The 27438-nt window shown below is 46.2% G+C and overlaps 1 long non-coding RNA gene across 1 annotated transcript in view; it reads left to right on the top strand.

Annotated features, from left to right (window-relative positions):
- Positions 1-218: 218 nt before the first annotated feature.
- LOC141265608 (uncharacterized) overlaps positions 219-27438 on the top strand; it is a 543116-nt gene continuing 515896 nt past the window's right edge. Inside the window, exons 1-2 of the long non-coding RNA XR_012320132.1 lie at positions 219-308; positions 2449-2566. This is a non-coding gene — a long non-coding RNA (uncharacterized lncRNA). The remainder of the gene's footprint in view (positions 309-2448; positions 2567-27438) is intronic.

The raw sequence follows: 27438 nt of genomic DNA on the forward strand, positions 1-27438 counted from the left end.
AATTATATAAGACGTTGTGCTAAGAAGAATTTCTGCTGCGACATACAGATATCCAAGATGGCGATTGAGAGCTTCATATAAGTTTAAGAAAAACAAGAATGACTTTGCATAAAGTGAACTGAAGATGACAATGGCTGCCTGCCAAGAGCGTTATGTTAAAACAGATAATAGACGCAATAGATGTATTGTTGCTTAACTGGGTGTAACCAATTAAGTAAGACTACTGTGAGAATGCTTCTATCTCCTTCAATATGGAGCAGGAGGTGAATAACCGTGGATCATGTGATAAAGTAAATGGGAATGAGAAGGTGTGTCCAAACTTTTGGTCTGTACTGTATATTCATAGTTATTATATATATTCATAGTTATATATATATTCATATTTATTATATATATATATATATATTCATAGTTATACATATATATATATATAAATAGTTATTAATTAATATATATATATATATATATATATAAATATATACACGTAGTTATTATATATCTATAAAATTATATTCTGATACTGTTTCTGGAATCCATTTGCCACATTGTTACACATTAAATCTATAAATATAACTTCATTACTTATTAAATTGTGTAACAAATATCCTACATACTATGAACATTAAGTTCTAAAACGGTAAAGTTAATGTCAGTATTGTTTTTGTCTGTACTTACCTTAGTTCCATGACCAGATAGTGGCAGGCAAACAGCACACAGGTGATAAAATGATGAAACAGAGGAAGGTGTAACAGCAAAATGAGAAATTCCTTTACAGCTCTGTTCTTTAATTTAGACAAGTAACTCCACCTAGCTCATACAACGTAAGCTATGAACATGCTAAACTTAAGGCTACATTCAAACTGGTGAGTAGCCAGCTTATAAGTCGGATGAGTGCTATCTGATGTTTCATAGAACTCGTTCCAATGTTATACTGTGCTAGTTGGCACTGCTCCATTTAGTTTCTCATAACGAATTGCCATGAGAAAATAAATCGCTGCAAGCTGCGATTCGCAGTGTATATCGGACGGCGTGCACCCATACAAGTCTATGGGTGCGTGTAAAACATTGGTCTGCACTCGGATGCCATCCAAGTGCAGTACGATATACGCTGAGTCACACAATAGAGAAGATGGAGAAATTAAGTTCTCCATCTTCTCCGCACCTGTGATCTGATTTTCTCATGCAAGAGAATCAGATCACTGTAAAATGACACTCTGGTCACGCTCGCAACATAATTTGAGCCGAGAGTCATTTGCATATAGTATCCGATTCTCCGATTATACAATTGAAAAAAAAATGTGATAGTGGGACTTACATACAAACCAGATATAAAATGTTTTAAAAGGGTTATTTCTAGAGATGTTAGAAATGAGAGTCGATTGGCTAATTCTCATAAATTGAATTTCCAGAACAGTTTGCAATTCAATTTATGTGAATTAGCCAAATTAAAGAAAAAAACCCAACGACATTTCACACACTACTGAAGAGTCAAAGAGGGCTAATGACGCCAGGCAGGCTTCCCCATAATGTCTCGTAGCTGTCACATTATATGGTTTGTGAGGACTATCACAGCCAGTATAAAAAAATGAGGATCGGACAAGCAGTGCTATTTTATTCTTTTATAGTGTAGGGATAGAGGTCAGAGCGTAAAACTGATTTCACATAGGGACAGTAAAAGGCCAAAATTGGATTGTGTTGTAATACTGCACTCGTGTTGATGCATATTGAAAATGGGAGTGGTATTCGAGTCGCTCTGAGAATAATGATCCAAAAGATTTAATTAAGGTAAGGAAGTGCTATAGCTGCACAATTAACCACTACAATTGCTCATCTGAACTGGTCAGAGTGCTGTCTATTCTTTCCACGGGCAACCAGGTGAGGAACAATCAGAGAAAAGGTATAATAGAAACAAGTCACCAATTCTGCATTTATCACCCACTCCTGGTTTTGACTCCCACTCCTGATAAAAAAAAATACTGATCGAATACTGACCAAATACTGATAGTGGGGCCGTGGCCTTAGAGACTCGACAGCACAATATCATACATAAGCCCAGTGACAAGGCTTACACTCACATCATGAAACATGGTGGACTCAATTCAACAAAGTTTCTGTTTTGTACAGCAGTCCTGATGAACAATGAGATGAAGAAAGAAGTGTCAAATTCAGTAAGGGTCATCCGCCTCTTAATGAATTTGGCACTTTCGGCCTCCAAGCACAACCGGCAGATATGTCCTCCAGGTAAGGAGTACAAATCTGTCGTAATTTCTGCCATTTATTTGGAGTAAATTATAATGCTTATGTTGCCCGTGCTCATCTAGGTCTACTCTCTGCTATGTTCCGAGAGAATTTAAATTGGGTTCCCTGATATTTGGTCAATAAAATGCTTTTAACTCTTGTTTTTCTCGCTTTTTTTTACTCTTCTGTTTTTCTTTCCTTTTCACATAGGGACAGTAAAAGGCCAAAATTGGATTGTGTTGTAACACTGCATCTTGTTGAAGCATATTGAAAATGGGAGTGGTAGTCGAGTCACTCTGAGAATAATGATCCAAAAGATTTAATTAAGGTAAGGAAGTGCTATAGCTGCATAATTAATGTGACTGTAAAGTCATTGATCTGTGATATACTATAGTAACAGCACAACAGCACTTATAGAAAACCTATCAGTATGATTTTGTAATGTAAAGACATGGCTGGTGTGGCGCTATAATACTGATTAAATTGATACCTGTGGTGAAGAAATCTGCTTTGTTGTTCTTTTATAACCATTTGAAATTTTCTGCTAATTAAATTTCGGTGCACAGGGGCCGGACTGTGCACTTGGTCTTTTCCTCCCTGTCTGTGATATTCATGGTATCAATTTAATCAATATTACAGCTCCATGTCTTTACTCCACATTACAAAATCGAGCTGACAGGTTCTTTTTAAATTACAGGGTTTTTTTATTCTTCACACACTGCAATTGAAAACCAGGAGGGCAGTTTCATCCCATTGTCGTAATTTTGCTAGTAAAGAAGAATCCTGAAACTCAGACCTAGGCTTGTGTACCACAGGCAGGGAAGATATATACATTGCTCAAAAATATAAATGTAACACTCAAATAACACATCCTAGATCTGAATGAATGAAATATTCTCATTAAATACTTTGTTCTGTACAAAGTTTGAATGTGCTGACTAGTGTTGAGCCACCCCCGTAGTGTTCGAGTTCGGTTCGGTTCGTCGAACACCCGTGTGTTCGCCGAACTGTTCGTCGAACTGTTCGTCGAACACCTTCGAACACCGTTAAAACCAATGGCAGGCAAACAAAAACACATAGAAACACATAGAAAACACCTTCAAAGGTGTCCAAAAGCTGACAAACTGCTCAGAAGACACAACTAACACATGGAAAAGTGACAAGTACATATAGTCATGCGAAAAGAAAAGAGGTGGAGGAGTAAAAGGAGGGGGAGACACAGATATAGGCATGTCATGCCCTTCTAAAATCCAAAAAGTGAGAAGCCGACACGTTCAGTCCTCTCCTGCCCGTGCCACATCCGTGTCGCCGGGTTTGTGCCAGAGCCGCGGTGAACCCTGACGGCCAGCCCCCCTCTCCCAATACTGGTGCCTGTCCGCTCGTGGGTCGAGCGAGCCCCCCTGTGGTGGAGGCAGCTCTAAGCTTTTTAATTTAAATTGTCTCTCTAATTTGAATGAATACACTTTAAATCCATTTACAAGGATCTATTGGAGGGCAAGTCTCATGCCAGCAGCCGCGTAATTCCAGCTCCAGTAGCGTCCACTAAAGCTGCTGCAGTTAGAAAGCTTTTATAAGGATCGAGCTCGGCTGTCCACCGCAAGGCATCCTACTGCCAGTCCCAGCCCCTATGCCTTGGGGTGCCTCCTGATGCTCTTCACTGAGTATCCCGTGGTCCCGAAGCATTTCCTTTGAAAAAATTAAGTGTCCAAACTACAGGTGGTGTAGCTTGCTTAACAGCCGGGATAATCCGCTGACTAGCAGACACTGCTACTAGGCACAAAGTATTTCCTGGGCTAGATGCAGTTAAAAATTTGTAATTAGATACTCTCGTTGGATGCTGAGAAAGCATTCCATAGAGTCTCCTGGCACGCCATATATGATTCTCTTAAAAAGCTTGGGGTAGGGGTCTAGGGGACCCTTTTATAGCCAAAATCACGGCCCTGTATCACAATACGTCACCTAGGCTGAAGATAAATGGAACTGTAGCACCCTGAGGGCTCGGTTGCTACAGAGGTATTGCACCTCACCCAGAGGTGTGATATTTCACTCTCAGGTAAGGATGGAGTGTGGATCAGGACCCGACACCTGCATGCATTACACCACATTGCCGTGGGGCAGGGCGACCAATATGCCTCTGAGATGGGCACGACAGTCCCTGTCCCTGGCTGGAGTGGGGGGAGGGAACACTGAGGAAGGGGAACCCTGTAGTGCAGGAGCAGGGAGGAAGCAGTTCCTGGATGCATTGAGAAGGGAGTATAAAAGGTGGGCACCATCTTAGTTCAGTGCAGAGAAGTCTGAGCAGAAGTGGCAGGGAGCAGGGGCTCTGCATGAGCTCTGCTCCGGAGGCGGGCCTAGTAACAGAGGCCCAGGCCTGGAAGAGGGAGAAGGAAGGAAGAGGAGCGGAGAAGGCTCCAGGAACGAGGAATGAAGGGATCCCAGGGGTGCGGACGGGCGTGTCGCCACCGCACGCCCGAATCCACCTGCGTGGAGGGGTCAGGCCAAAGGGGGAGACCGGTCCCCGAAACTAGTGGAGGCAGGAAACGACCCTCAGCTAGAAACCGGAGGCTGTGACATTTTATGTGGCGCAGCCCCTCGCTACACCCGCTAGGAAGGCACCACATAGGGTCAGGGAAACTGCCGCCAAGTTTACCAAGACGAGGCCCGAGGCAGCCGGACAGAAGGGTTGGTAAGAAAGGCCAGACAAAGGACACACAAAGGGGGTCCTGTGAAGCGCTCCAAAGTTATCTGGGAGTTGTCTGAGCCCCTCACCTGGTGAGCACAGTACGACGTGGGCAGCCGTTACCTGCAGACGTGGTCTGGATAATAAGAACTGTGAGTAAAGGCCCTGGACTGCATCACTGACTCCGTGTCGTTACTGCTGCTGCCCTGCACCATCACCCCCATCCTCCGCATACACTGCCCTGAGGCTATACTCCTCCCGTGGGGAGTTATGCTACGCTCTGCTGCACCCACAACACCAGCCTCAGCGGTCTGCCCTGCAGCGGCGGTTCACTCTGACCGCAATCCACGGGTTGCGTAGTCGGACATTTAAACATCAAAACCACATAAAGAGTTCCGCCACTGGTTTGACCACCCTGAGCCAGAGGAACCGGGTCGCCGCCACGAAGACTACAACCACCAGCATCCACCATAAAGGGTCCGGCTCCGGGTGTCCCAAGGCCCAGGGGGTGCATCAGAACATTTTCATCACCTTTCACAATCACCAATGGGACAAGTCAGGGATGTCCTCTGTCCCCTCTCTTATACATCCTAGTGACGGAGCACCTCCTCTCATCAATTCGCCATAACCCCAATATTAGGTGGATTGAGGTGGGAGGCACCGAGTACAAGTGCTCTCTATTTGCTGATGATGTCCTAGTATATATCACTCAATCACATATATCCATCCATGCTGTTATGGCTGAAATAGATCACTTTGTTACATGGTCAAATTTTAAAATCAATGCAGCGAAGTCTGAGGCCCTCGATGTCTCCCTCCCCAAATCCATATAGGATTCCATCCAGTCCAACTTTCCCTTTGCCTGGCCCTCACAGGGTATCAAATACTTAGGAATTCCTATTCATAGAGACCTCTACCATCTATGTTATCTTAATTTTGGGCCCTTTATTGAACAACTCCATACAGACCACGGTTGGCAAGTTAGAACTGTAAGATTCACTACGTGAACCACTGGTGTTTTGTGGAAAAGCACATGTACACTGTGTTCCAAATTATTATGCAAAAAGTGTTTAGGAGTGATAAGGGAAGAATTTGTTTGTTTGTCAGTTAAACTCATTGATGGTGATGTGTGTCAGGGCTCTTTATATCACTGTAAGCAATTGTAGACACCTGTGCTAATTAGTTTGGCAGGTGTGTCCAATGAAAGGCAAGACTACTTAAGAAGGCTGTCTCACATTATTAAGCAGCCTACATTTTCTGCCAAAATGGGAAAGAAAAAGGATGTGTCGGCTGCTGAGAAGCAACAAATTGTGGAGTGTTTAGGTCAAGGCATGACTACAATCAACATTGTGCGATGATCAGGATGAAGTGTCTTGGCAATCAAGAAGTATGTAGCTGATTCACAGTACACACATGTGCGTGCTGATAAGGGCAAATTGAGGACTCTTTCCTACAGGCAATTACGTCAGGTTAAAAAAGCAGCGGCAAAAAAGCCTTGTCATAGCAGCAGACAAGTTTTTGAAGCTGCTGGTGCCTCCAACGTCCCCCGAACAACAAGATGCAGGGTCCTTCAGAGGTTTGCAGCTGTGCATACGCCATCCTGTCGACCTCCTCTATCCACTTCACACAAGCAGAAAGGGCTCCAGTGGGCCAAACATTACATGAAGACTGATTTCAAAACTGTTTTGTTCACGGATGAGTGCCGTGCAGCGCTCGATGGTCCAGATGGATGGAGTGGAGGATGGCTGGTTGATGGACACCCCACGCAAACACGGCTACAGCGCCAACAAGGAGGAGGTGGAGTAATGTTTTGGGCTGGAATCATGGGGAGAGAGATTGTCGGCCCCTTTAGGATCCCTGAAGGCGCTAAAGATGAACTCCATAATGTATGTGGATTTTCTCAAACAGCACTTCCTGCCATGGTTCAAGAAGAAGAACCGTGTATTTCACAGCAAGATCATTTTTTTGCATGATAATGCACCATCTCATGCTGCACATAAAACATCTGCATCTCTGGCTGATATGGGCATAAAAGGGGACAAACTTATGGTGTGACCCCCATGCTCCCCTGACCTCTACCCCATTCAGAACCTCTGGAGCATCATCAAAAGGAGTGTCTATAATGACGGGAGGCAGTTCACATCTAAGCAACAGCTCTGGGAGGATATTCTGTCCTCATGCAAAACAATTGAAGCAGAAACCATCCAAAACCTGACAAATTCAATGGACGAGAGAGTTCAGAAGCTCCTTTCGAACAAGAGGTCCTATGTGAAAATGTAACATCACCTAGAATAAAGTTTTGAGTTGAAAACTGTTTGATTTCAGTTTCTAATAACCTGCTAATGCCTTATAATTTCAAAAATGACCATTTTTTTGGTCTTTATTAAAATGAAAAGGTTGATCGAAAAGTTTGGGGGATCTAAGAGTGTGGCAACCCAGTAGTCATGATTACTTCGAATTCTGACAATATGAGGGTCATGTTGCAGGTAGTGCAGCAAGAAGGCACTTATGTATCTTGGAGCCCCAAAATTATTTTCCGGGCTAGATGCAGCTAAAAATTATTATTAATTTTAAATCTGGTGGAGCTTAGTATAGATGGCCTAATAGGATCAGTGCTGCACACTGCTACAAAGCCCAAATTATTTTCCAGTCAAGATACAGATAAACATGATTAGTAATTTTAAATCTGGTGGAGCTTATTATAGATGGCCTAATAGAATCAGTGCTGCACACTGCTACAAAGCCCAAATTATTTTCCAGCCAAGATACAGATAAACATGATTAGTAATTTGAAAGCTTAAAACGGTTGGTAGCGTGATTTTCACCAATCATCAAGCTTTTACTCTCCCCAGGATGACACAGGGGTAGAAAAGTCATTTCGGATCCATGATTTGTTCATCTTTATGAACGTGAGTCTGTCTACATTATCAGTGGAGAGCCGCGTGCGCTTATCTGTCAGCACACCACCAGCAGCGCTGAACACACGTTCAGACAGAACGGTGGCTGCGGGGCATGACAAGATCTCCAAGGCGTAAGTGGCTAGCTCTGGCCATTTATCCAGTTTGGAAGCCCAAAAAGAGCAAGGGTCCAGTGACACAGTCATGGCTTCAATGTTTACTTGGAGATACTCCTGTACCATCGTCTCTAGGCGTTGACTATGTGTCAGACTTCTTGTCTCCTGTGGCCTTGCAAAGGATGGGCTAAAAAAGTGGTGAAATGATTCCGCAAAATTGATGTTACCAGCAGATACTGTGGTTCTGTTACGGTTTGAGTGCTGAACACTTGACGGTCCCACGGTTGGCAAGTTGGAACTGTGAGATTCACTACGTGCACCACTGGTGTTTTGTGGAAAAGCACATGTAAGATTCTGCAACAGTCTCTGCTGATACTCCTGCATGCGTGCATCCCTTTCTATGGCAGGAATAATTTCTGCAAATTTACTTTTGAACCGGGGATCTAACAGTGTGGCAACCCAGTAGTCAGGATTATTTCTAATTCTCACAATTCGAGGGTCATGTTGCAGGTAGTGCAGCAAGAAGGCACTCATGTGTGTTGCGCATCCAGGAGCACCAAGTCCCTGTTGTGTTGGTGGCGAGGTAACAATCATGCTTCCTTCCTCTGTCCTCTCCCCCCAACCTCGCACAACAGAAATGTGATCAAGGTCTCCCTCATCTGATGAGTCTTCCATCAGTTCGTCCTCCACTTCTTCCTGGGCTCCTGCACCTTCCTCACTAGTTTGGCTGCTACCATGCGCCCTGGTAAAACCATCTCCCCCACCCTCACATGCCTGCCGCCTTGGTGCTGCCGACCGTCTGGACCTTGCAGATGTTAGCCCTTCCGCATACAACTCCTCCTCCTCTACTTCCTCCACCTCCTCTTGTGCCACCACCTGACTCCGAATTCTGTTTAACATGTGCTCCAGCATGTAAATCACCGGAATAGTCATGCTGATAATGGCATCGTCAGCACTAAACATCTTCGTCGCCATTAGTGTTGAGCCACCCCCGTAGTGTTCGGGTTCGGTTCGGTTCGTCGAACACCGGGATGTTCGAGGAACTGTTCGTCGAACTGTTCGTCGAACACCTTAGAACACCGTCGAACACCGTTAAAACCAATGGCAGGCAAACAAAAACACATAGAAACACATAGAAAACACCTGCAAAGGTGTCCAAAAGCTGACAAACTGCTCAAAAGACACTCTCTTTAAAAAAGCCAACCGGCAAATTCAGCAGCGGCATACACCGGTACCCGACAATTTAGACAAGAAGGAATAGAGCATCACACATAGATTAGATAGATAGAAACATGTCAGTCACACATATAAGAAGCACAGTGACAGTGTTGGTTACTGCACTTGTCATTTAGTGTAAAGGATTTATTAAAAAAAATATTAGTGTTTTCATGCACCGTCTCTTTAAAAAAGCCGGCCGGCAATTCAGCAGCGGTACCCGACAATTTAGAACAGAAAGAATAGAGCTTCACACATAGATTAGATAGATAGAAACATGTCAGTCACATATATAATAAGTACAGTGATAGTGTTGCTTACTGTACTTGTCATTTAGTGTAAAGGATTTATTTAAAAAAATAATAGTGTTTTCATGCACTGTCTCTTTAAAAAAGCCGGCCGGCAATTCAGCAGCGGTACCCGACAATTTAGAACAGAAAGATAGAGCATCACACATAGATTAGATAGATAGAAACATGTCAGTCACATATATATGAAGTACAGTGATAGTGTTGATTACTGTACTTGTCATTTAGTATTAAAATAAAGGATTTATTATTAAAAAAATTGGCGTGGGGTTCCCCTTAATTTTAGGCTCTAGCGGAGGTTAAGCAGATGGCTGGGGCAGATGTTTGAAGCCTGGGAAGGGGGTAATACCCACGGAGCTTCCCAGGCTACTAATAGCCCCCAGCTGAATACATAGCCTTTACTAGCTATTAAAATGGGGGACCCCCCAAAAAAAATGACGTGGGGTCCCCCCTAATTTAATAGCTAGCAAAGGCTAGGCAGACAGCTGGGGGCTGATATTAATAGCCCAGGAAGGGAGCCATGAATATTGGCCCCCTCCCAGGCTAGAAACACCAGCCGTCAGCCGCCCCAGAAATGGCGCATTCATAGGATGCGCCAATTCTGGCACTTAGCCTCGCTCTTCCACGCTGCCCTGGTGCGGTGGCAGGGGGTAATAGGGTTGGGGTTGATGTCAGCTTATAATGCCAGCTGACATCAAGCCCAGGTTAGTAATGGAGAGGCGTCTATAAGACACCCCCATTACTAACCCCATAGTCAAAGTTAAAGAAAACACAAACACCCAGAATAAAGTCCTTTAATTGAAATAAAGACACAATCCTTTATTGTTCTAAATTAAACCATACTTACCATCACGCCCATTCCAGCTGAAGCCAACGATCTCCTGCAATAAAAGAAAAATAATAAAGCAACCTCATCCTTACCTTTCCATGGTTCCCACGACAGCTTCAGCTCTGCTACATCGAGATGACAGGCTGGACCGCAGCAGAACGCTGCCATCCAGCCTCTCATCCCGCAGACACTGAGAAGCGCAGGCTTGCTTGCGCTGCTCAGCGTCTCTCTGTGACGACATCCAGATGAGCCGAGTTCATGTCCAATGAACTCGGCTCACCTCATGCACGTCACTGACAGCGTGGGAAAATTCTCACGCTGAAGCGCTGATTGCAGTAGAATTTTCCCACGCTGTCAGTGACGTGCAGGAGGTGAGCCGAGTTCATTGGACATGACCTCGGCTCATCTGGATGCCGTCACAGCGAGACAGTGAGGAGCGCAAGCATGCCTGCGCTTCACAGTGTCTGCGGGATGACAGGCTGGATGGCAGCGTTCTGCTGCGGTCCAGCCTGTCATCTCGATGTAGCAGAGCTGAAGCTGTCGTGGGAACCATGGAAAGGTAAGGATGAGGTTGCTTTATTATTTTTCTTTTATTGCAGGAGATCGTTGGCTTCAGCTGGAATGGGTGTGATGGTAAGTATGGTTTAATTTAGAACAATAAAGAATTGTGTCTTTATTTCAATTAAAGGACTTTATTCTGGGTGTTGTGTTTTTTTTAAATACTTTACTAGAAATTCATGGCGGTCATGTCTAATACTGGCGTGACCCCATGAATTTTGGGCTTGGGGCCAGCTGATAATACGAAGCTGGCCCTAACCCCTTTATTACCCAGTGAGCCACCGCACCAGGGCCCTGGATGAGTTGGGTACAGCGCCAGAAGATGGCGCTTCTATGAACGCGCCATTTTCCGGGGCGGCTGCAGACTGCAATTTGCAGCGGGTGGGGCCCAGAAAGCTTGGGCCTCCCTGCGCTGCAGATTCCAGCCCCCAGCTGCCTAGTTGTACCTGGCTGGACACAAAAATAGGGCGAAGCCCCACGTACTTTTTTTTTAATTATTTCATGAAATTCATGAAATAATTAAGAAAAAAAGGCCTTCCCTATATTGTTGTGTCCGGCCAGGTACAAATAGGCAGCTGGTGGTTGGGGGCAGCCCGTTCCTGCCTGCTGTACCTGGCTGGACACAAATATAGTGCGAAGCCCCACTTCAATTTTTTTTAATTATTTCATGAAATTCATGAAATAATTAAGAAAAAAAGGGCTTCCCTATATTGTTGTGTCCGGCCAGGTACAAATAGGCAGCTGGTGGATGGGGGCAGCCCGTTCCTGCCTGCTGTACCTGGTTGGACACAAATATAGTGCGAAGCCCCACTTCAATTTTTTTTAATTATTTCATGAAATTCATGAAATAATTAAGAAAAAAAGGGCTTCCCTATATTGTTGTGTCCGGCCAGGTACAAATAGGCAGCTGGTGGATGGGGGCAGCCCGTTCCTGCCTGCTGTACCTGGCTGGACACAAATATAGTGCGAAGCCCCACTTCAATTTTTTTAAATTATTTCAGGAAATTCATGAAATAATTTAAAAAAAATTGACGTGGGGCTTCGCACTATATTTGTGTCCAGTCAGGTGCAGCAGGCAGGAACGGGCTGCCCCCAACCACCAGCTGCCTATTTGTACCTGGCCGGACACAACAATATAGGGAAGCCCTTTTTTTCTTAATTATTTCATGAAATAATTTAAAGAAAATTGACGTGGGGCTTCGCCCTGTTTTTGTGTCCAGCCAGGTACAACTATGCAGCTGGGGGCTGGAATCCGCAGCGCAGGGAGGCCCAAGCTTTCTGGGCCACCCCCGCTGCAAATTGCAGTCCGCAGCCACCCCGGAAAATGGCGCGTTCATAGAAGCGCCATCTTCTGGCGCTGTACCCAACTCATCCAGGGCCCTGATGCGGTGGCTCACTGGGTAATAAAGGGGTTAGGGCCAGCTTGGCATTATCAGCTGGCCCTAAGCCCGAAATTCATGGGGTCACGCCAATATTAGACATGACCACCACGAATTTCTAGTAAAGTATTTAAAAAAAACACAACACCCAGAAAAAAGTCCTTTAATTGAAATAAACACACAATTCTTTATTGTTCTACATTAAACCATACTTACCATCACGCCCATTCCAGCTGAAGCCAACGATCTCCTGAAATAAAAGAAAAATAATAAAGCAACATCATCCTTACCTTTCCATGGTTCCCATGACAGCTTCAGCTCTGCTACATCGAGATGACAGGCTGGACCGCAGCAGAACGCTGCCATCCAGCCTGTCATCCCGCAGACACTGAGAAGCGCAGGCTTGCTTGCGCTCCACAGTGTCTCTCTGTGAGGGCATCCAGATGAGCCGAGTTAATGTCCAATGAACTCGGCTCACCTCATGCACGTCACTGACAGCGTGGGAAAATTCTCCTGCACTCAGCGCTTCAGCGTGGGAGAATTCTCACACTGAAGCGCTGAGTGCAGGAGAATTCTCCCACGCTGTCAGTGACGTGCAGGAGGTGAGCTGAGTTCATTGGACATGAGCTCACCTTATGCACGTCACTGACAGCGTGGGAGAATTCTCCTGCACTCACCGCTTCAGCGTGAGAATTTTCCCACGCTGTCAGTGACGTGCATGAGGTGAGCCGAGTTCATTGGACATGAACTCGGCTCATCTGGATGTCGTCACAGAGAGACGCTGAGCAGCGCAAGCAAGCCTGCGCTTCTCAGTGTCTGCGGGATGAGAGGCTGGATGGCAGCGTTCTGCTGCGGTCCAGCCTGTCATCTCGATGTAGCAGAGCTGAAGCTGTCGTGGGAACCATGGAAAGGTAAGGATGAGGTTGCTTTATTATTTTTCTTTTATTGCAGGAGATCGTTGGCTTCAGCTGGAATGGGCGTGACGGTAAGTATGGTTTAATTTAGAACAATAAAGGATTGTGTCTTTATTTCAATTAAAGGACTTTATTCTGGGTGTTTGTGTTTTTTTTAACTTTGACTATGGGGTTAGTAATGGGGGTGTCTTATAGACGCCTCTCCATTACTAACCTGGGCTTGATGTCAGCTGGCATTATAAGCTGACATCAACCCCAACCCTATTACCCCCTGCCACCGCACCAGGGCAGCGTGGAAGAGCGAGGCTAAGTGCCAGAATTGGCGCATCCTATGAATGCGCCATTTCTGGGGCGGCTGACGGCTGGTGTTTCTAGCCTGGGAGGGGGCCAATATTCATGGCTCCCTTCCTGGGCTATTAATATCAGCCCCCAGCTGTCTGCCTAGCCTTTGCTAGCTATTAAATTAGGGGGGACCCCACGTCATTTTTTTTGGGGGGTCCCCTATTTTAATAGCTAGTAAAGGCTATGTATTCAGCTGGGGGCTGATATTAGTAGCCTGGGAAGCTCCGTTTGTATTACCCCCTTCCCAGGCTTCAAACATCTGCCCCAGCTGTCTGCTTAACCTCCGCTAGAGACTAAAATTAAGGGGAACCCCACGCCAATTTTTTTAATAATAAATCCTTTATTTTAATACTAAATGACAAGTACAGTAACCAACACTATCACTGTACTTCATATATATGTGACTGACATGTTTCTATCTATCTAATCTATGTGTGAAGCTCTATTCTGTCTGTTATAAATTGTCGGGTACAGATGCTGAATTGCCGGCCGGCTTTTTTAAAGAGACGGTGCATGAAAACACTATTATTTTTTTTGATAAATCCTTTACGCTAAATGACAAGTACAGTAAGCAGCACTGTCACTGTACTTCATATATATGTGACTGACATGTTTCTATCTATCTAATCTATGTGTGAAGCTCTATTCTTTCGGTTCTAAATTGTCGGGTACCGGTGTATGCCGCTGCTGAATTGCCGGCTTTTCATGTTTCACTGTTGGCACTGTTCCCATCGATTTGGGCAATCACTGTAATGCCACAGCCACCATGGCTGTGGCATTACAGTGAGTGGCAGACAATCCCTGCATGATTGGTGCTCTAAATAGCGCCAGACATGCAGGACACGCTTTTGGTGCACGAACAGTTATCGAACATAACCTCGAACAGCCGAATTTTTTGCAAATCGTTCGGGTTCGTCGAACAACTCGAACACCGCCCAAAACAGCTCGAATTTGAGATTGGCGAACAGTTCTAGTCGAACACCGCTCATCTCTAGTCGCCATTTCAAAATTGTGCAGAAGGGTGCATAGGTCCCTGATCTGAGACCACTCCTCCAGCGTGATTTGCCCCACCTCTGGATCTCGTTGGCCCAGGCTATACGTCAGAACGTATTGCACCAATGCTTGTCGGTGCTGCCACAGTCGCTGCAACATGTGCAGAGTTGAATTCCACCAGGTAGGCACATCGCATTTTAGCCGGTGAAGAGGCAGGCCCAACGACTTCTGTAGAGATGTACGTCGCTGAGCTGCGGGATGCGAACGGCGGAAGTGAGCACACAGCGACCGTGCCCTCTGCAGAAGGCCATCTAGTCTGGGATAGTGGGCTAAAAATTGCTGGACAACCAGGTTCAACACGTGAGCCATACAAGGCACGTGTGTGACATTGCCCCGGCGAAGGGCCGCACCCAGGTTTGCAGCATTGTCGCACACGGCCTTCCCTGGTTTCAGGTCCAGTGGAGACAACCATTCATGAAATTGGTTCTCCAGAGCTGACCACAACTCCTCAGCTGTGTGACTCACATTTCCCAGACATTTCAAAGTAAAAACCGCCTGATGACGTTGAGCCCTACTGCCAGCATAGTAAGGAGGTGTGCAGGATCCCTTCTGCGCAGTTAGAACGCTTGTGGCATGACCAGACAGGCTTTGGGTGCAGGTGGAAGACCGAGTGGAGGTTGAGGAGGCAGAAGCAGTGGAGGAACTTTGACATGAAGAGGATTGACGCACAACTCGTGGGGACGGCAAGACTTGGACAGCAGCCCCTTGTCCTGCTGTCACCATAGTTACCCAGTGCCCAGTCAGTGACATGTAACGCCCCTGTCCATGCCTACTCGTCCAAGTGTCTGTGGTGAAATGCACCCTGTCACACACAGAGTTTCTCAAAGAAGCGGTGATGTTGTGTGCGACATGCTGGTGGAGCGCAGGCACACCTTTCTTTGAGAAGTAGCGCCGACTGGGCATCTGGTACTGGGGCACTGCGACGGACATAAGGTCTCGAAAATCCTCTGTGTCCACCAGGCGGAAAGGCAGCATTTCTGTAGCCAAGAGCTTGCAGATGGTGAAATTCAACCTCTTAGCTTTCTCATGGCTAGGAGGAAATGGTCTTTTACTTGTCCACATCTGAGGGACCGAGGGCTGGCTATTGTGCTTAGACGGGGTTGATAAGGGTGTCCCCGGCAAACTGCCGGTCTGTGAGGAAGATGCAGGCGGACATGTTAGGTTGCCTTAATCCAAAGGTGGTGCTATCGATGTCGGACAGCGCTCAACACCAGCTGATGTTACCACCTCCAAAGAAAATGATGACCTGCCAATCACGCTGGCTGTTGCGGGTAAAGAGGTGGCAGGTCTGCGCCCCAAAACAGGTGTGACTGCTGTCCCCCCAGTCACAGAGGATGAAGAGGCCGCGGATGCACAAGATATGGCAGACGGTGGTTGGCCCGGCCCGCTAGGCCGCATTGTAGCACACTGAGCTTCCCACTGCAACTTATGCTTCATGTCCATGTGCCGGTTCATGCATGAAGTACTCAAACTATGTATTTTTTGGCCTCTACTTAGCTTTTGCTGACAAATGTTCCAGATAACACGAGTTGGGTCATCTTTATCGATCTGAAAAAATGCCCAGGCTATGCAAGGCTTAGCACCCATGCGACCTGAAGAGCCACCACGACTTGTGGTGAGAGGCAGAGTTGTGTTTGAGGATGCAGTTGTTGACGTGCTTCCAGTACTACGTCTCTGTCCAGGAAGGTGCAACCTGACCTCGTCGTCACTAGCATCTTCCTCCACTTCCTCTGCTGACCTCATCTCTTGGCTGACTGTGGGTTGACAGTAAGTGGGATCTCCAACCTCATCATCATCACCCTGTGCGTTATCACACCCGTCGTCCTCAGAGCCAACCTGTTCCTGCCCTGACAAAAAACTAAAGTTGTCGCTCCAATCAGGTATTTGAGTCTCATCATCGTCTTCCTCATTGTCTCCACCAACAGGAGTTACAGTTTGGGAATGAGGGTCTACATTATGGTCAGAACCTTCTGCGTCTGGTCCTGGATCCGACTCATAAAGATTCTTGGCATCAGTTCAGATCATTTCCTCGTCTGGATTCACAGAAGCGCTGGAGTCGACCTCTGATTCCCAGGCTATAGTATGAGTAAACAGCTCTGCAGACTCAACCATCTGTTCTACCTCATACTCAGACGGGCAGCTGGAGATTTGGGAGCTGTGAGGAAGCAAGTGCGATTGGGGTGACACCTTTGAGGACTGGAGTATTTGTGATGTTGTAGTTGGTGTGGAGGAGAGCCCACTTAAAGGAGCACTTGATATCCGTTGAAGCACCTGCTGTTTTTGTGCCTCATCTGGAATTTGTAGCGATTGGCGTGGCCGTAAGAAAGGGATCTTATCACATTGTCCGCTAAAAGAAGTAGACATTTTAGTTTGGCTGGAAGATGGTCTTTCTTCTGCAGATGTTACTGTTGCTTTAACACCTACCCCACGGACACAACCTTTTTTCCCCTTCCCAACACGCCTATTCCCCTTTCCACCAGCAGCAGGCCTTTTTCCACTCATTTTGGTGGTTAACTAATTCACAACTCTGGAGTTGTTTGCACAAAAGAAAAATGGATGGGAACCGAGCAGAGCTGAGTGGCCAAACTGTGGTATTAGGCCAAAACTATTGGCTGGGTTAGATGCAGAAAAAAATTATATTCAATTTGCAACCTGATGGAGGTCAGTATAGATGGACTAATAGAACAAGTCCCACACATAGCTAGAAGCCCAAATATTTTTTCAGAGGTAGATGCAGAAAATTTTTTTATTCAGTTTGCAACCTGATGGAGGTCAGTATAGATGGACTAATAGAACAAGTCCTACACACAGCTAGAAGCCCAAATATTTTTTCAGAGGTAGATGCAGAAAAAATATATATTCAGTTTGCAACCTGATGGAGGTCAGTATAGATGGACTAATAGAGAAAGTCCCACACACTGCTAGAAGGCCAAATATTTTTTCAGAGCTAGATGCAGACAAAAAATTATTTTTAATTTGCAACCTGATGGAGGTCAGTATAGATGGACTAATAGAGAAAGTCCCACACACTGCTAGAAGGTCAAATATTTTTTCAGAGCTAGATGCAGACAAAAAATTATTTTGAATTTGCAACCTGATGGAGGTCAGTATAGATGGACTAATAGAGAAAGTCCCACACACTGCTAGAAGGCCAAATGTTTTTTCAGAGCTAGATGCAGACAAAAAATTATTTTTAGTTTGCAACCTGATGGACGTCAGTATAGATGGACTAATAGAACAAGTCCCACACACAGCTAGAAGCCCAAATATTTTTTCAGAGGTAGATGCAGAAAAAAATTATATTCAGTTTGCAACCTGATGGAGGTCTGTATAGATGGATTAATAGAACAAGTCCCACACACAGCTAGAAGCCCAATATTTTTTCAGAGGTAGATGCAGAAAAAAATATATTCAGTTTGCAACCTGATGGAGGTCAGTATAGATGGACTAATAGAGAAAGTCCCACACACTGCTAGAAGGCCAAATATTTTTTCAGAGCTAGATGCAGACAAAAAATTATTTTTAATTTGCAACCTGATGGAGGTCAGTATAGATGGACTAATAGAGAAAGTCCCACACACTGCTAGAAGGCAAAATATTTTTTCAGAGCTAGATGCAGATAAAAATTATTTTTAATTTGCAGCCTGATGGAGGTCAGTATAGATGGACTAATAGAGAAAGTCCCACACACTGCTAGAAGGCCAAATATTTTTTCAGAGCTAGATGCAGAAAAAAATTATATTCAGTTTGCAACCTGATGGAGGTCAGTATAGATGGACTAATAGAACAAGTCCCACACACAAGAAGCCCAAATATTTTTTCAGAGGTAGATGCAGATGAAAATTATTTTTAATTTGCAACCTGATGGAGGTCAGTATAGATGGACTAATAGAGTAAGTCCCACACACTGCTAGAAGGCCAAATATTTTTTCAGAGCTAGATGCAGGCAAAAAATTATTTTGAATTTGCAGCGTGATGGAGGTCAGTATAGATGGACTAATAGAACAAGTCCCACACACTGCTAGAAGGCCAAATATTTTTTCAGAGCTAGATGCAGAAAAAAATTATATTCAGTTTGCAACCTGATGGAGGTCAGTATAGATGGACTAATAGAACAAGTCCCACACACTGCTAGAAGCCCAAATATTTTTTCAGATCTAGATGCAGAAAAAAATTATATTCAATTTGCAACCTGATGGAGGTCAGTATAGATGGACTAATAGAATGATGCTATGCCCAAAAGATTTTACTTCACTAGGTGCAGTAAAAAAATTGGTATTCTATACACAGGTGGTGTAGCTTGCAACACAGATAGGCTACTCCACTGACTAACACACTCTGCAATAGGCCAAAAAGGATTAGCTTTGCTAGATTCAGCCAAATGCTGTGAAAAAAACTTGCACAGCACTGGCACAGACCTGCCTGGCAAAACTGATAAGAACTGATGTAACCTAGTCCTGAAAAGGACTGCAATTACAATTAGTCTTTACTCCCACAATCTATCTATTTAAGAGCACAGACCTGCCTGATAAAAGTCATAGGAAATGCTGTAACCTAGTCCTTAAAAGGACTGCAATCACAACTATTCCCTACTCCCAAGCTATCTGTAGATTTGTGCGAAAATTGGCTTGAAATTAACAAGGTATAGCGCACACAGCAACAGCGGTGCCGTCTAACACGCAGCTGCAGCAGTGAGAAAATGGTGGCGACGGGGAAAATGGCTTGGTTTTATAGGGCAAGGACATGTGACATACACTGCCAATGACACATGCCCTTGCTTGTGTGAAAAAAGCACTTCGCTCCGTGTGTGCGCTGCTGATAGGCTGACAGATTGCACCTCCCCACTGTAAATGCGGGAAAGAGAAAAAAAAATGGAGATCTTCATTATTCCTGCAGAGATCCATCCCCTGCCCCTCCCCACACCCCGCTGTACACTCAAACTGCGTATTAACATTAATTTTCATCATTACTGAGAAAAAATCCAGTTATGATTTTGGTGCACGAACAGTTATCGAACATAACCTCGAACAGCCGAATTTTTCTCAAATCGTTCGTGTTCGCCGAACGGCTCGAACACCGCCCAAAACAGCTCGAATTTGAGATTGGCGAGCAGTTCGAGTCGAACAACGCTCATCTCTAGTGCTGACAACAAAATCACACAAAAATAATCAATGGAAATCAAATTTATTAACCAATGGAGGCCTGGATTTGGAGTCACCCCCAAAATTAAAGTGGAAAAACACACTACAGGCTGATCCAACTTTGATGTAATGTCCTTAAAACAAGTCAGAATGAGGCTCAGTTTTGTGTGTGGTCTCCACGTGCCTGTATGACCTCCCTACAACGCCTGGGCATGCTCCTGATGAGGTTGCGGATGGTCTCCTGTGGGATCTCCTCCCAGACCTGAACTAAAGCATCCGCCAACTCCTGGACAGTCTGTGGTGCAACGTGACGTTGGTGGATGGAGTGAGACATGATGTCCCAGATGTACTCAATCGGATTCAGGTCTGGGGAACGGACGGGCCAGTCCATAGCTTCAATGCCTTCATCTTGCAGGAACTTCTGACACACTCCAGCCACATGAGGTCTGGCATTGTCATGCATTAGGAGGAACCCAGGGCCAACCACACCAGCATATGGTCTCAGAAGGGGTCTGAGGATCTCAACTCGGTACCTAATGACAGTCAGGCTACCTCTGGCGAGCACATGGAGGACTGTGCCACCCTTCAAAGAAATGCCACCCCACACCATTACTGACCCACTGCCAAACCGGTCATGCTGAAGGATGTTGCAGGCAGCAGATTGCTCTCCACGGCGTCTCCAAACTCTGTCACGTCTGTCACATGTGCTCAGTGTGAACCTGCTTTCATCACAGGGTGTTGGTGGCGACTTTGCCAATCCTGGTGTTCTGTGGCAAATGCCATGCGTCCTGCACAGTGTTGGGCTGTGAGCACAACCTCCATCTGTGGACGTCGGGCCCTCATACCACCCTCATCGAGTCGGTTTCTAACCGTTTGTGCAGACACATGCACATTTGAGGCCTGCTGGAGGTCATTTTGCAGGGCTCTGGCAGTGCTCCTCCTGTTCCTCCTTGCACAACTGATCCCACACTTGGACACTCTGAAGAGCTGTTCACTTTTCTATTCATAGATTCGGGCCTCTCGCCCGGTCCACTTGAAGCGGGACAAGAGGAGATTGCGTGTAGCAGTGCCCAAATATTTGAGCAGCCACAGTCACACGAAGGCGACTGTTGGAAAGTGTCACAAGAGGTGGATGATGATGAGACACAATTGCCAGAAAGTCACAAGGAGGACCAGAGTGTGGAAGTGGAAGACGAGGTGGTGGATGTTATAGTAACTGACCCAACCTGGCAGGAGGACATGCAGAGCGAGGACAGCAGCACACATGGGGGGGGGGGAGCCAGAGCACCCCAACAGGCAAGAAGAAGCAGTGTGGTGGCTGCAGACAGAAGGCAGGCAACCGTTCCCCGTAACACCAACACGAAGGAAGTTGCCAGTACAACTGTTAGGTCTTCCCGAGTCTGGTTGTTTTGTAAAGACTCCGCCATTTGCACCACCTGCCAGGCCAGCATCAGCAGGGGTGGCAAAACGACCAGCCTGACCACCACCAGCATGATCAGGCACATGGCAGCAAAACACCTGACTTTGTGGGCCGAACCCCAGGGTCTAGCAACAGTGTCTGCGGGTGGCACCATTGCTTCTTCCGCTGTTGTGCATGCAAGCCAATCCCCTGTCCATGGTGCATGCGAAGATGCCTCCTGCCCTGCACCTATTGTTGCACACTCCACAGACACATGGACAAGTGCTTGTGGGCAGGGAAAGTACATGTCGCTAACGGCACACTGGGTTAACATAGTGGAAGCCGGGACCCAGTCAGACCATGGGATGGAACACGTCCTCCCTACGTCAAGGATTGTGGGCCCTAGGTCAATCAAGGTTGCCCCAGAGTCTACAGCTCCTGCACCTCAGCCTCCTCCTCCTCTTCAGCCTCATTTTTGGTACTGCCCCATTTTTGTAGACCTATCCGCCTCCGGAATAAGAGATATAAAGTTCTCCTTGTAACGTGGGTCTAGAATTGTCACCAACTAGCAATGACTGTCACCCAAAATTTTGTGAACGCGAGGGTCATGGGAAAGGCAGCGTAGTATAAACTCAGCCATGCGTGCCAGACTGCTAACAGGCAAGACTTCCGTGTCCTCACCAAGAGGATGACTGACCATGCTCTCCTCCTCCTCTCTGTCCTCTGGCCATCCACGCTGAAACTAGCTCCTGTTCTTCCTCATCCTCCTCCTCTTCCTCATTGCTCCATCTCATCATGCTCTACCTGCAATTGATTGTGAGCAGAGAGCGTTTCAGAAGACAGAGAAGTGGGATGGAGATGCCAATTATGGCGTCATCACCACTCACCATCTTTGTGGAGTCCTCAAAGTTTTGCAGGATGGTACATATGTCTGACATCCATGTCCACTCCTGAGGTCTTATGTGTGGAGTCTGAACTGAATACCGATGGCCTTGTTGATGCTGGTACTCAACAACTGCCCTTTTCTGCTCACAAATCTTTCCCAACATCTGCAGTGTAGAGTTCCAACGCGTGGGGACATCACATACCAGTCTGTGAGCCAGAAGCTACAAACGCTGCTGAAACACGGCAAGGACGGCGGAAGCTATAGGTGACTTTCTAAAATGGGCACACAGGCGGCATACTTTAACAAGCAGATCCGGCAGCTCCGGGTAGGATTTGAGAAACCGCTGAACCACAAGGTTAAGCACATGGGCAAGGTTTTGTACATGTGTGAGATCGCCTAGCCTCAGAGCCGCCACCAGGTTCCGGCCATTGTCACACATGACCATGCCTGGCTTTAGGTTCAGCGGTGTGAGCCACAGATCTGCTTGCTCTTTCAGAGCTGTCCACAACTCTTCAGCATTGTGCGGTTTGTCACCTAAGCGTATTAGCTTCAGCACAGCCTGTTGCCGCTTGGCCGAGGCAGTGCTGCAGTGCTTTCAGCTTGTGACTAATGTGGTCATTTCAGTTCCCTTGTTGCGGAACTATTAAAGAAATTCCTATCTGAAAACGCTGGCGGCAGAGGTCACAGGTCATTGGACAACCAAGGAGTACAGGCGAGAGAGACACAAATGCAATCCAGCAGAGGCAGGGGAACACTGTCAAAGTTCTGGGACAGTTTTCTCAGACCCTCCTATCGCACAGACTTTGAGGTGCGGGGTACTCTCACAAGGAGTGCAAAGTTTGGGAAGATGCTGAGAGAGTACCTTGCTGACTGTACCAACGTCCTCCGTGATTCCTCTGTGCCTTATAATTATTGGTTATCCAAGCTGGATACGTGGAATGAAATGGCTCTCTACGCCTTGGAGGTCCTCGGCTGCCCTGCCGATAGCGTTTTATCAAATCGGGTTTTTAGTGCCGCTGGTGGAATTATAACTGATGAGCGCATCCGCCTGTCAACTGAAAATGCTGACAGGCTGACTCATAAAAATGAACAAGGGCTGGATTGGGCCAGACTTCCCAATACCACCGAATGATAGCAGCGTAACAGTAGCTCAAATCCAGTGTTTTTTTTTGGGAGGTGTATTCCCATGCAGCTCTTCACACCCACACATGGGTATCCGCTTCCTGATTTTAGCTATTTGCACTTGTCCTTCTCCTCATCCTCATCCTCCACCACCATATCACCAGGGTGACCGTGGTCCGTGATGCAACACCCACATAATTTTTTTAAAGGGTATTTACGATGGCCATAGAAAAAAATGTATACAGTATATTCATGTATACCCCCCAGGGGTAAATGTTTGTCAGCCCATACACTTAGTGCATGGGCATTACAAGTATAGGCGACCCGCTCCTTTCTAATGGGAACATTTTTTATGAGTCTTGACAAAATAGCAGGGAAGAGGGAGAGTGGAAAAAAATATCAGTTCACCTGTTAGTAGACAGCTGGAGGCTCTGTGTTAGAGGTGATCCGACAGCGGAATAGCCTTGGTTCCAGGCAATCACTTGGAATATAAAGAAAGGAAAAAGAGAGCACAAGGTATCCAGCGGATCTTCATTAAAATGTAGCTTTTATTGGAAACATATAAAAGCAGCCATGTCACAAGGACAAAACACGGAATACTAATCCACAGAGCATGGTAGTCCCAACGCGTTTCAGCTAGATGTTAGCCTTAATCATGGGATAGATTCACTGTGAGGCATAGTAGTATAAATGACTGAACATACAAAGGTAGCTCCACCTAGGCACAGGTGGTAAATGACTAATTAGTGAATAAGAGTAAATTTAAAAGTGACATGCTCATATAACAGAATACATATTAAAAGTAACTATGTTGTACTATCACAGCAAAAAACAAATATAAGAAAAGTGTATATAAGAATCATGAAACAGACAAATAAAAAGAGAGAGAATATGAGAGAGATATCCTGTGTGAAAAAACAAACAAAAAAAAAACGTTTTTTTGGGAGATCAATTGTTTAGTTTCTACTAAATTATTATTTATACCAGATAGGGATTAGTTTAAATAGCTATTTTATGGGAAACAATTGTTTATATTCGGTAAATTTGATGAATTAACCTGCAAATATATGGGAATTTATTTGGTTAGAAAAATATCTTTCCATCTCGATGGGTTTTTATTCACTATTATTAGTTATTATAAATACAAAATGACACAAAGAGACTCAAGAGATAGATTTCCAACCCATTAATGATGTGTATTATAGTATTAAATCTTATCTGATGTTCAGACCTTGCGATATTCTGGTAGCTAATCTAAAAATCCAAAAAGGATTCTCTATTGAGAATTTTCCCTTTGTGTTCCCCTCCTCTAAAAGGTAAATATATTTTCTCTATGTAGTATAAGACTGAAATGTTGTGTTTTTCTGGGCATAGCCGCATAAAATACAGCGTGTGTGACAACAGCCATAGGAACCTCTTAATGTTGGCCAGGTATCCGAGATATAATTATTTTCTGATAGAAAAAGACTGGGGGACAAAATTGCTCCAGGGGTAGCTACTTAGCTGGCTACAAATTGTATATTAAAAGTCTCCAAGGTTTTGCAAAATGTCTGGTCCTGGTTCAAGATTAGGATGTGTTAGGATTAGTGTTGAGCCACCCCCGTAGTGTTCGAGTTCGGTTCGGTTCGTCGAACTGTTCGTCGAACACCTTCGAACAACATTAAAATCAATGGCAGGCAAACAAAAACACATAGAAACACATAGAAAACACCTTCAAAGGTGTCTAAAAGCTGACAAACTGCTCAGAAGACATAACTAACACATGGAAAAGTGACAAGTACATACAGTCATGCGAAAAGAAAAGAGGTGGAGGAGTAAAAGGAGGGGGAGACACAGATATAGGCATGTCATGCCCTTCTAAAATCCAAAAAGTGAGAAGCCGACACGGCCAGTCCGTTCCTGCCCGTGCCACCTCCGTGTCGCCGGGTTTGTGCCAGAGCCGCAGTGGACCCTGACGGCCAGCCCCCCCTCTCCCAATACTGGTGCCTGTCCGCTGGTGCGTCGAGCCCCCCCGCGGTGAGGGGGGAGTAACATCTGCAGAAGAAAGACTATCTTCCAGCCAAACTAAGATGTCGACTTCTTTTCGTGGACAATGTGATAAGATCCCTTTCTTACGGCCACGCCAATCGCTACAAATTCCAGATGAGGCACAAAAACAGCAGGTGCTTTAACGGATATCAAGTGCTCCTTCAAGTGGACTCTCCTCCACCTCAACTTCAACATCACAAATACTCCAGTCCTCAGAGGTGTCACCCCAATCGCACTTGCTTCCTCACAGCTCCCAAGTCTCCAGCTGCCCGTCTGAGTATGGGGTAACACAGATGGTTGAGTTTGCACAGCTGTTTACTCATACTATAGCCTGGGAAACGGAGGTCTGCTCCAAAGCTTCTGTTAATCCAGACGAGGAAATGATCTGCACTGATGCCCAGAATCTTTATAAGTCGGATCCAGGACCAGATGAAGAAGGTTCTGAGCATAATGTAGACCCTCGTTCCCAAACTGTAACTCCTGTTGGTGGAGACAATGAGGAAGATGATGATGAGACTCAAATACCTGATTGGAGCGACAACTTGACTTTTCGGTCAGGGCAGGAAGAGGTTGGCTCTGAGGGCGACGGGTGTGAGAACACACAGGGTGATGATGACGAGGTTGGAGATCCCACTTACTGTCAACCCACAGTCAGCCAGTCGATGATGTCAGCAGAGGAGGTGGAGGAGGATGTGACTAGCCCAGGGGATGGGGATGACTCGGTACCCGGGCCTTTGCCTGGCCATGGGGATGTCGCGGTGGTCGGCTCCCTGGCCCGTACCCTGGGGTCACTCTTTAAAAGGGTGGATAATTGTTAATTTTATAAGAGTTTGTGACGCCACCTGTGGTATCTGGTGAGAAGCACCAGCGCTCCAGCAGTCCACTGAGGCTCATGATAAGGCTGCTCGATGGTATAGCTCCCCACAGGTGGAGCTAGGTCTCAGGGCAGCGTATGCAGGGGGAATGCAGGACAGTCAAGACCCAGCTGGGTCAGAGCAAGAACGGGAACGGACACGGTAGTCACTTCAGTACCTTTTACTGGTGGAAATTCAGGCACATCCCGGAGCACTGTAGGGTGAAGGGTGCATATCAGGATCCTCCCCAATGAGCGGGTGTAGGGCCTCCTGTTTCTTGCCTCTGCGTAGTAAGTTTCTGACCTGCCTGGAGCTAGGCCTAACTTTGTCTCTGTCCTGCGCTGGCTGACCTTCTCGTAGGGCCTTCTCTTGGAGTTCACGCTCCCAGTATGCGGGGTCTAAGCGTCTCCTGGCTCTGTTACGTATCAGCACCTTAGCGATCCTGCGACTTGTAGTTCTCCAGGGATTCCGGTTATGCCTTACTGGGTCATAGAGATCCCGGGAAGCTCGGATCCGGTGTCCGGTAAATGCTTCGGGGTGAGCTGGTTAAGCTCCTCTGCCCCTTATGTACTAACTCGTCACTCGCCTTCGGCCTACTCGGGCCCTCACTAGGCTATACACACTAACGGCAGCTTGCCGCGCTTCACCGATCTTATGGCGCCGGCACATCTTAAGCTCTATCTGGGCTCCCTGAATATAGCTAGCAGGAGCCTTGTGCTCCACTGCTGAACTATTAACTGAGTTCTCTAGACTAGACTGAGCTCCACTGCAGACTGACATCTCTTAGGCTTCTCTACTGCAGGAACTCTTCAGAGGAACTGAACTGCCTAGCTCCACCTTCCCTATTTATAGCCCTAACGGTCTCCCTCTGCTGGTCTGAGGTGGAAGGTGGAGATGTGTGAATGTTTATGGGGGCCTCTTGTGGAGGGTTCCATCAATGCACTCTTCTAGGATCTGTGATACCAAGCGCAGCGGGGCGTCACAGATGCTATTGACGATGAGGTTAGGTTGCGCCTTCCTGGACAGAGACGGAGTACTGGAAGCACGTCAACAACTGCATCCTCAACCACAACTCTGCCTCTGAACACAAGTCGTGGTGGCTCTTCAGGTCACATGGGCTCTAAGCCTTGCATAGCCTGGGCATTTTTTCAGATCGATAAGGATGACCCAACTCGTGTTATCTGTAATATTTGTCACTAAAAGCTAAGTAGAGGCCAAAAAATCCATAGTTTGAGTACTTCATGCATGTACCGTCACATGGATATGAAGCATAAGTTGCAGTGGGAAGCTCACTGTGCTACAATGCGGCCTAGCGGGCCGGGCCAACCACTGTCTGCCCCATCTTGTGCATCCGCAGCCTCTTCATCCTCTGTGACTGGGGGGACAGCAGTCACACATGTTTTGGGATGCAGACCTGCCACCTCTTTAACCGCAACAGACAGCGTGATTGGCAGGTCATCATTTTCTTTGGAGGTGGTA

The sequence above is a fragment of the Phyllobates terribilis genome, unplaced genomic scaffold, assembly GCF_046119375.1.
Source record: "Phyllobates terribilis strain yellow unplaced genomic scaffold, ASM4611937v1 Scaffold_4__5_contigs__length_816908805, whole genome shotgun sequence".
Lineage (NCBI taxonomy): Eukaryota > Metazoa > Chordata > Amphibia > Anura > Dendrobatidae > Phyllobates > Phyllobates terribilis.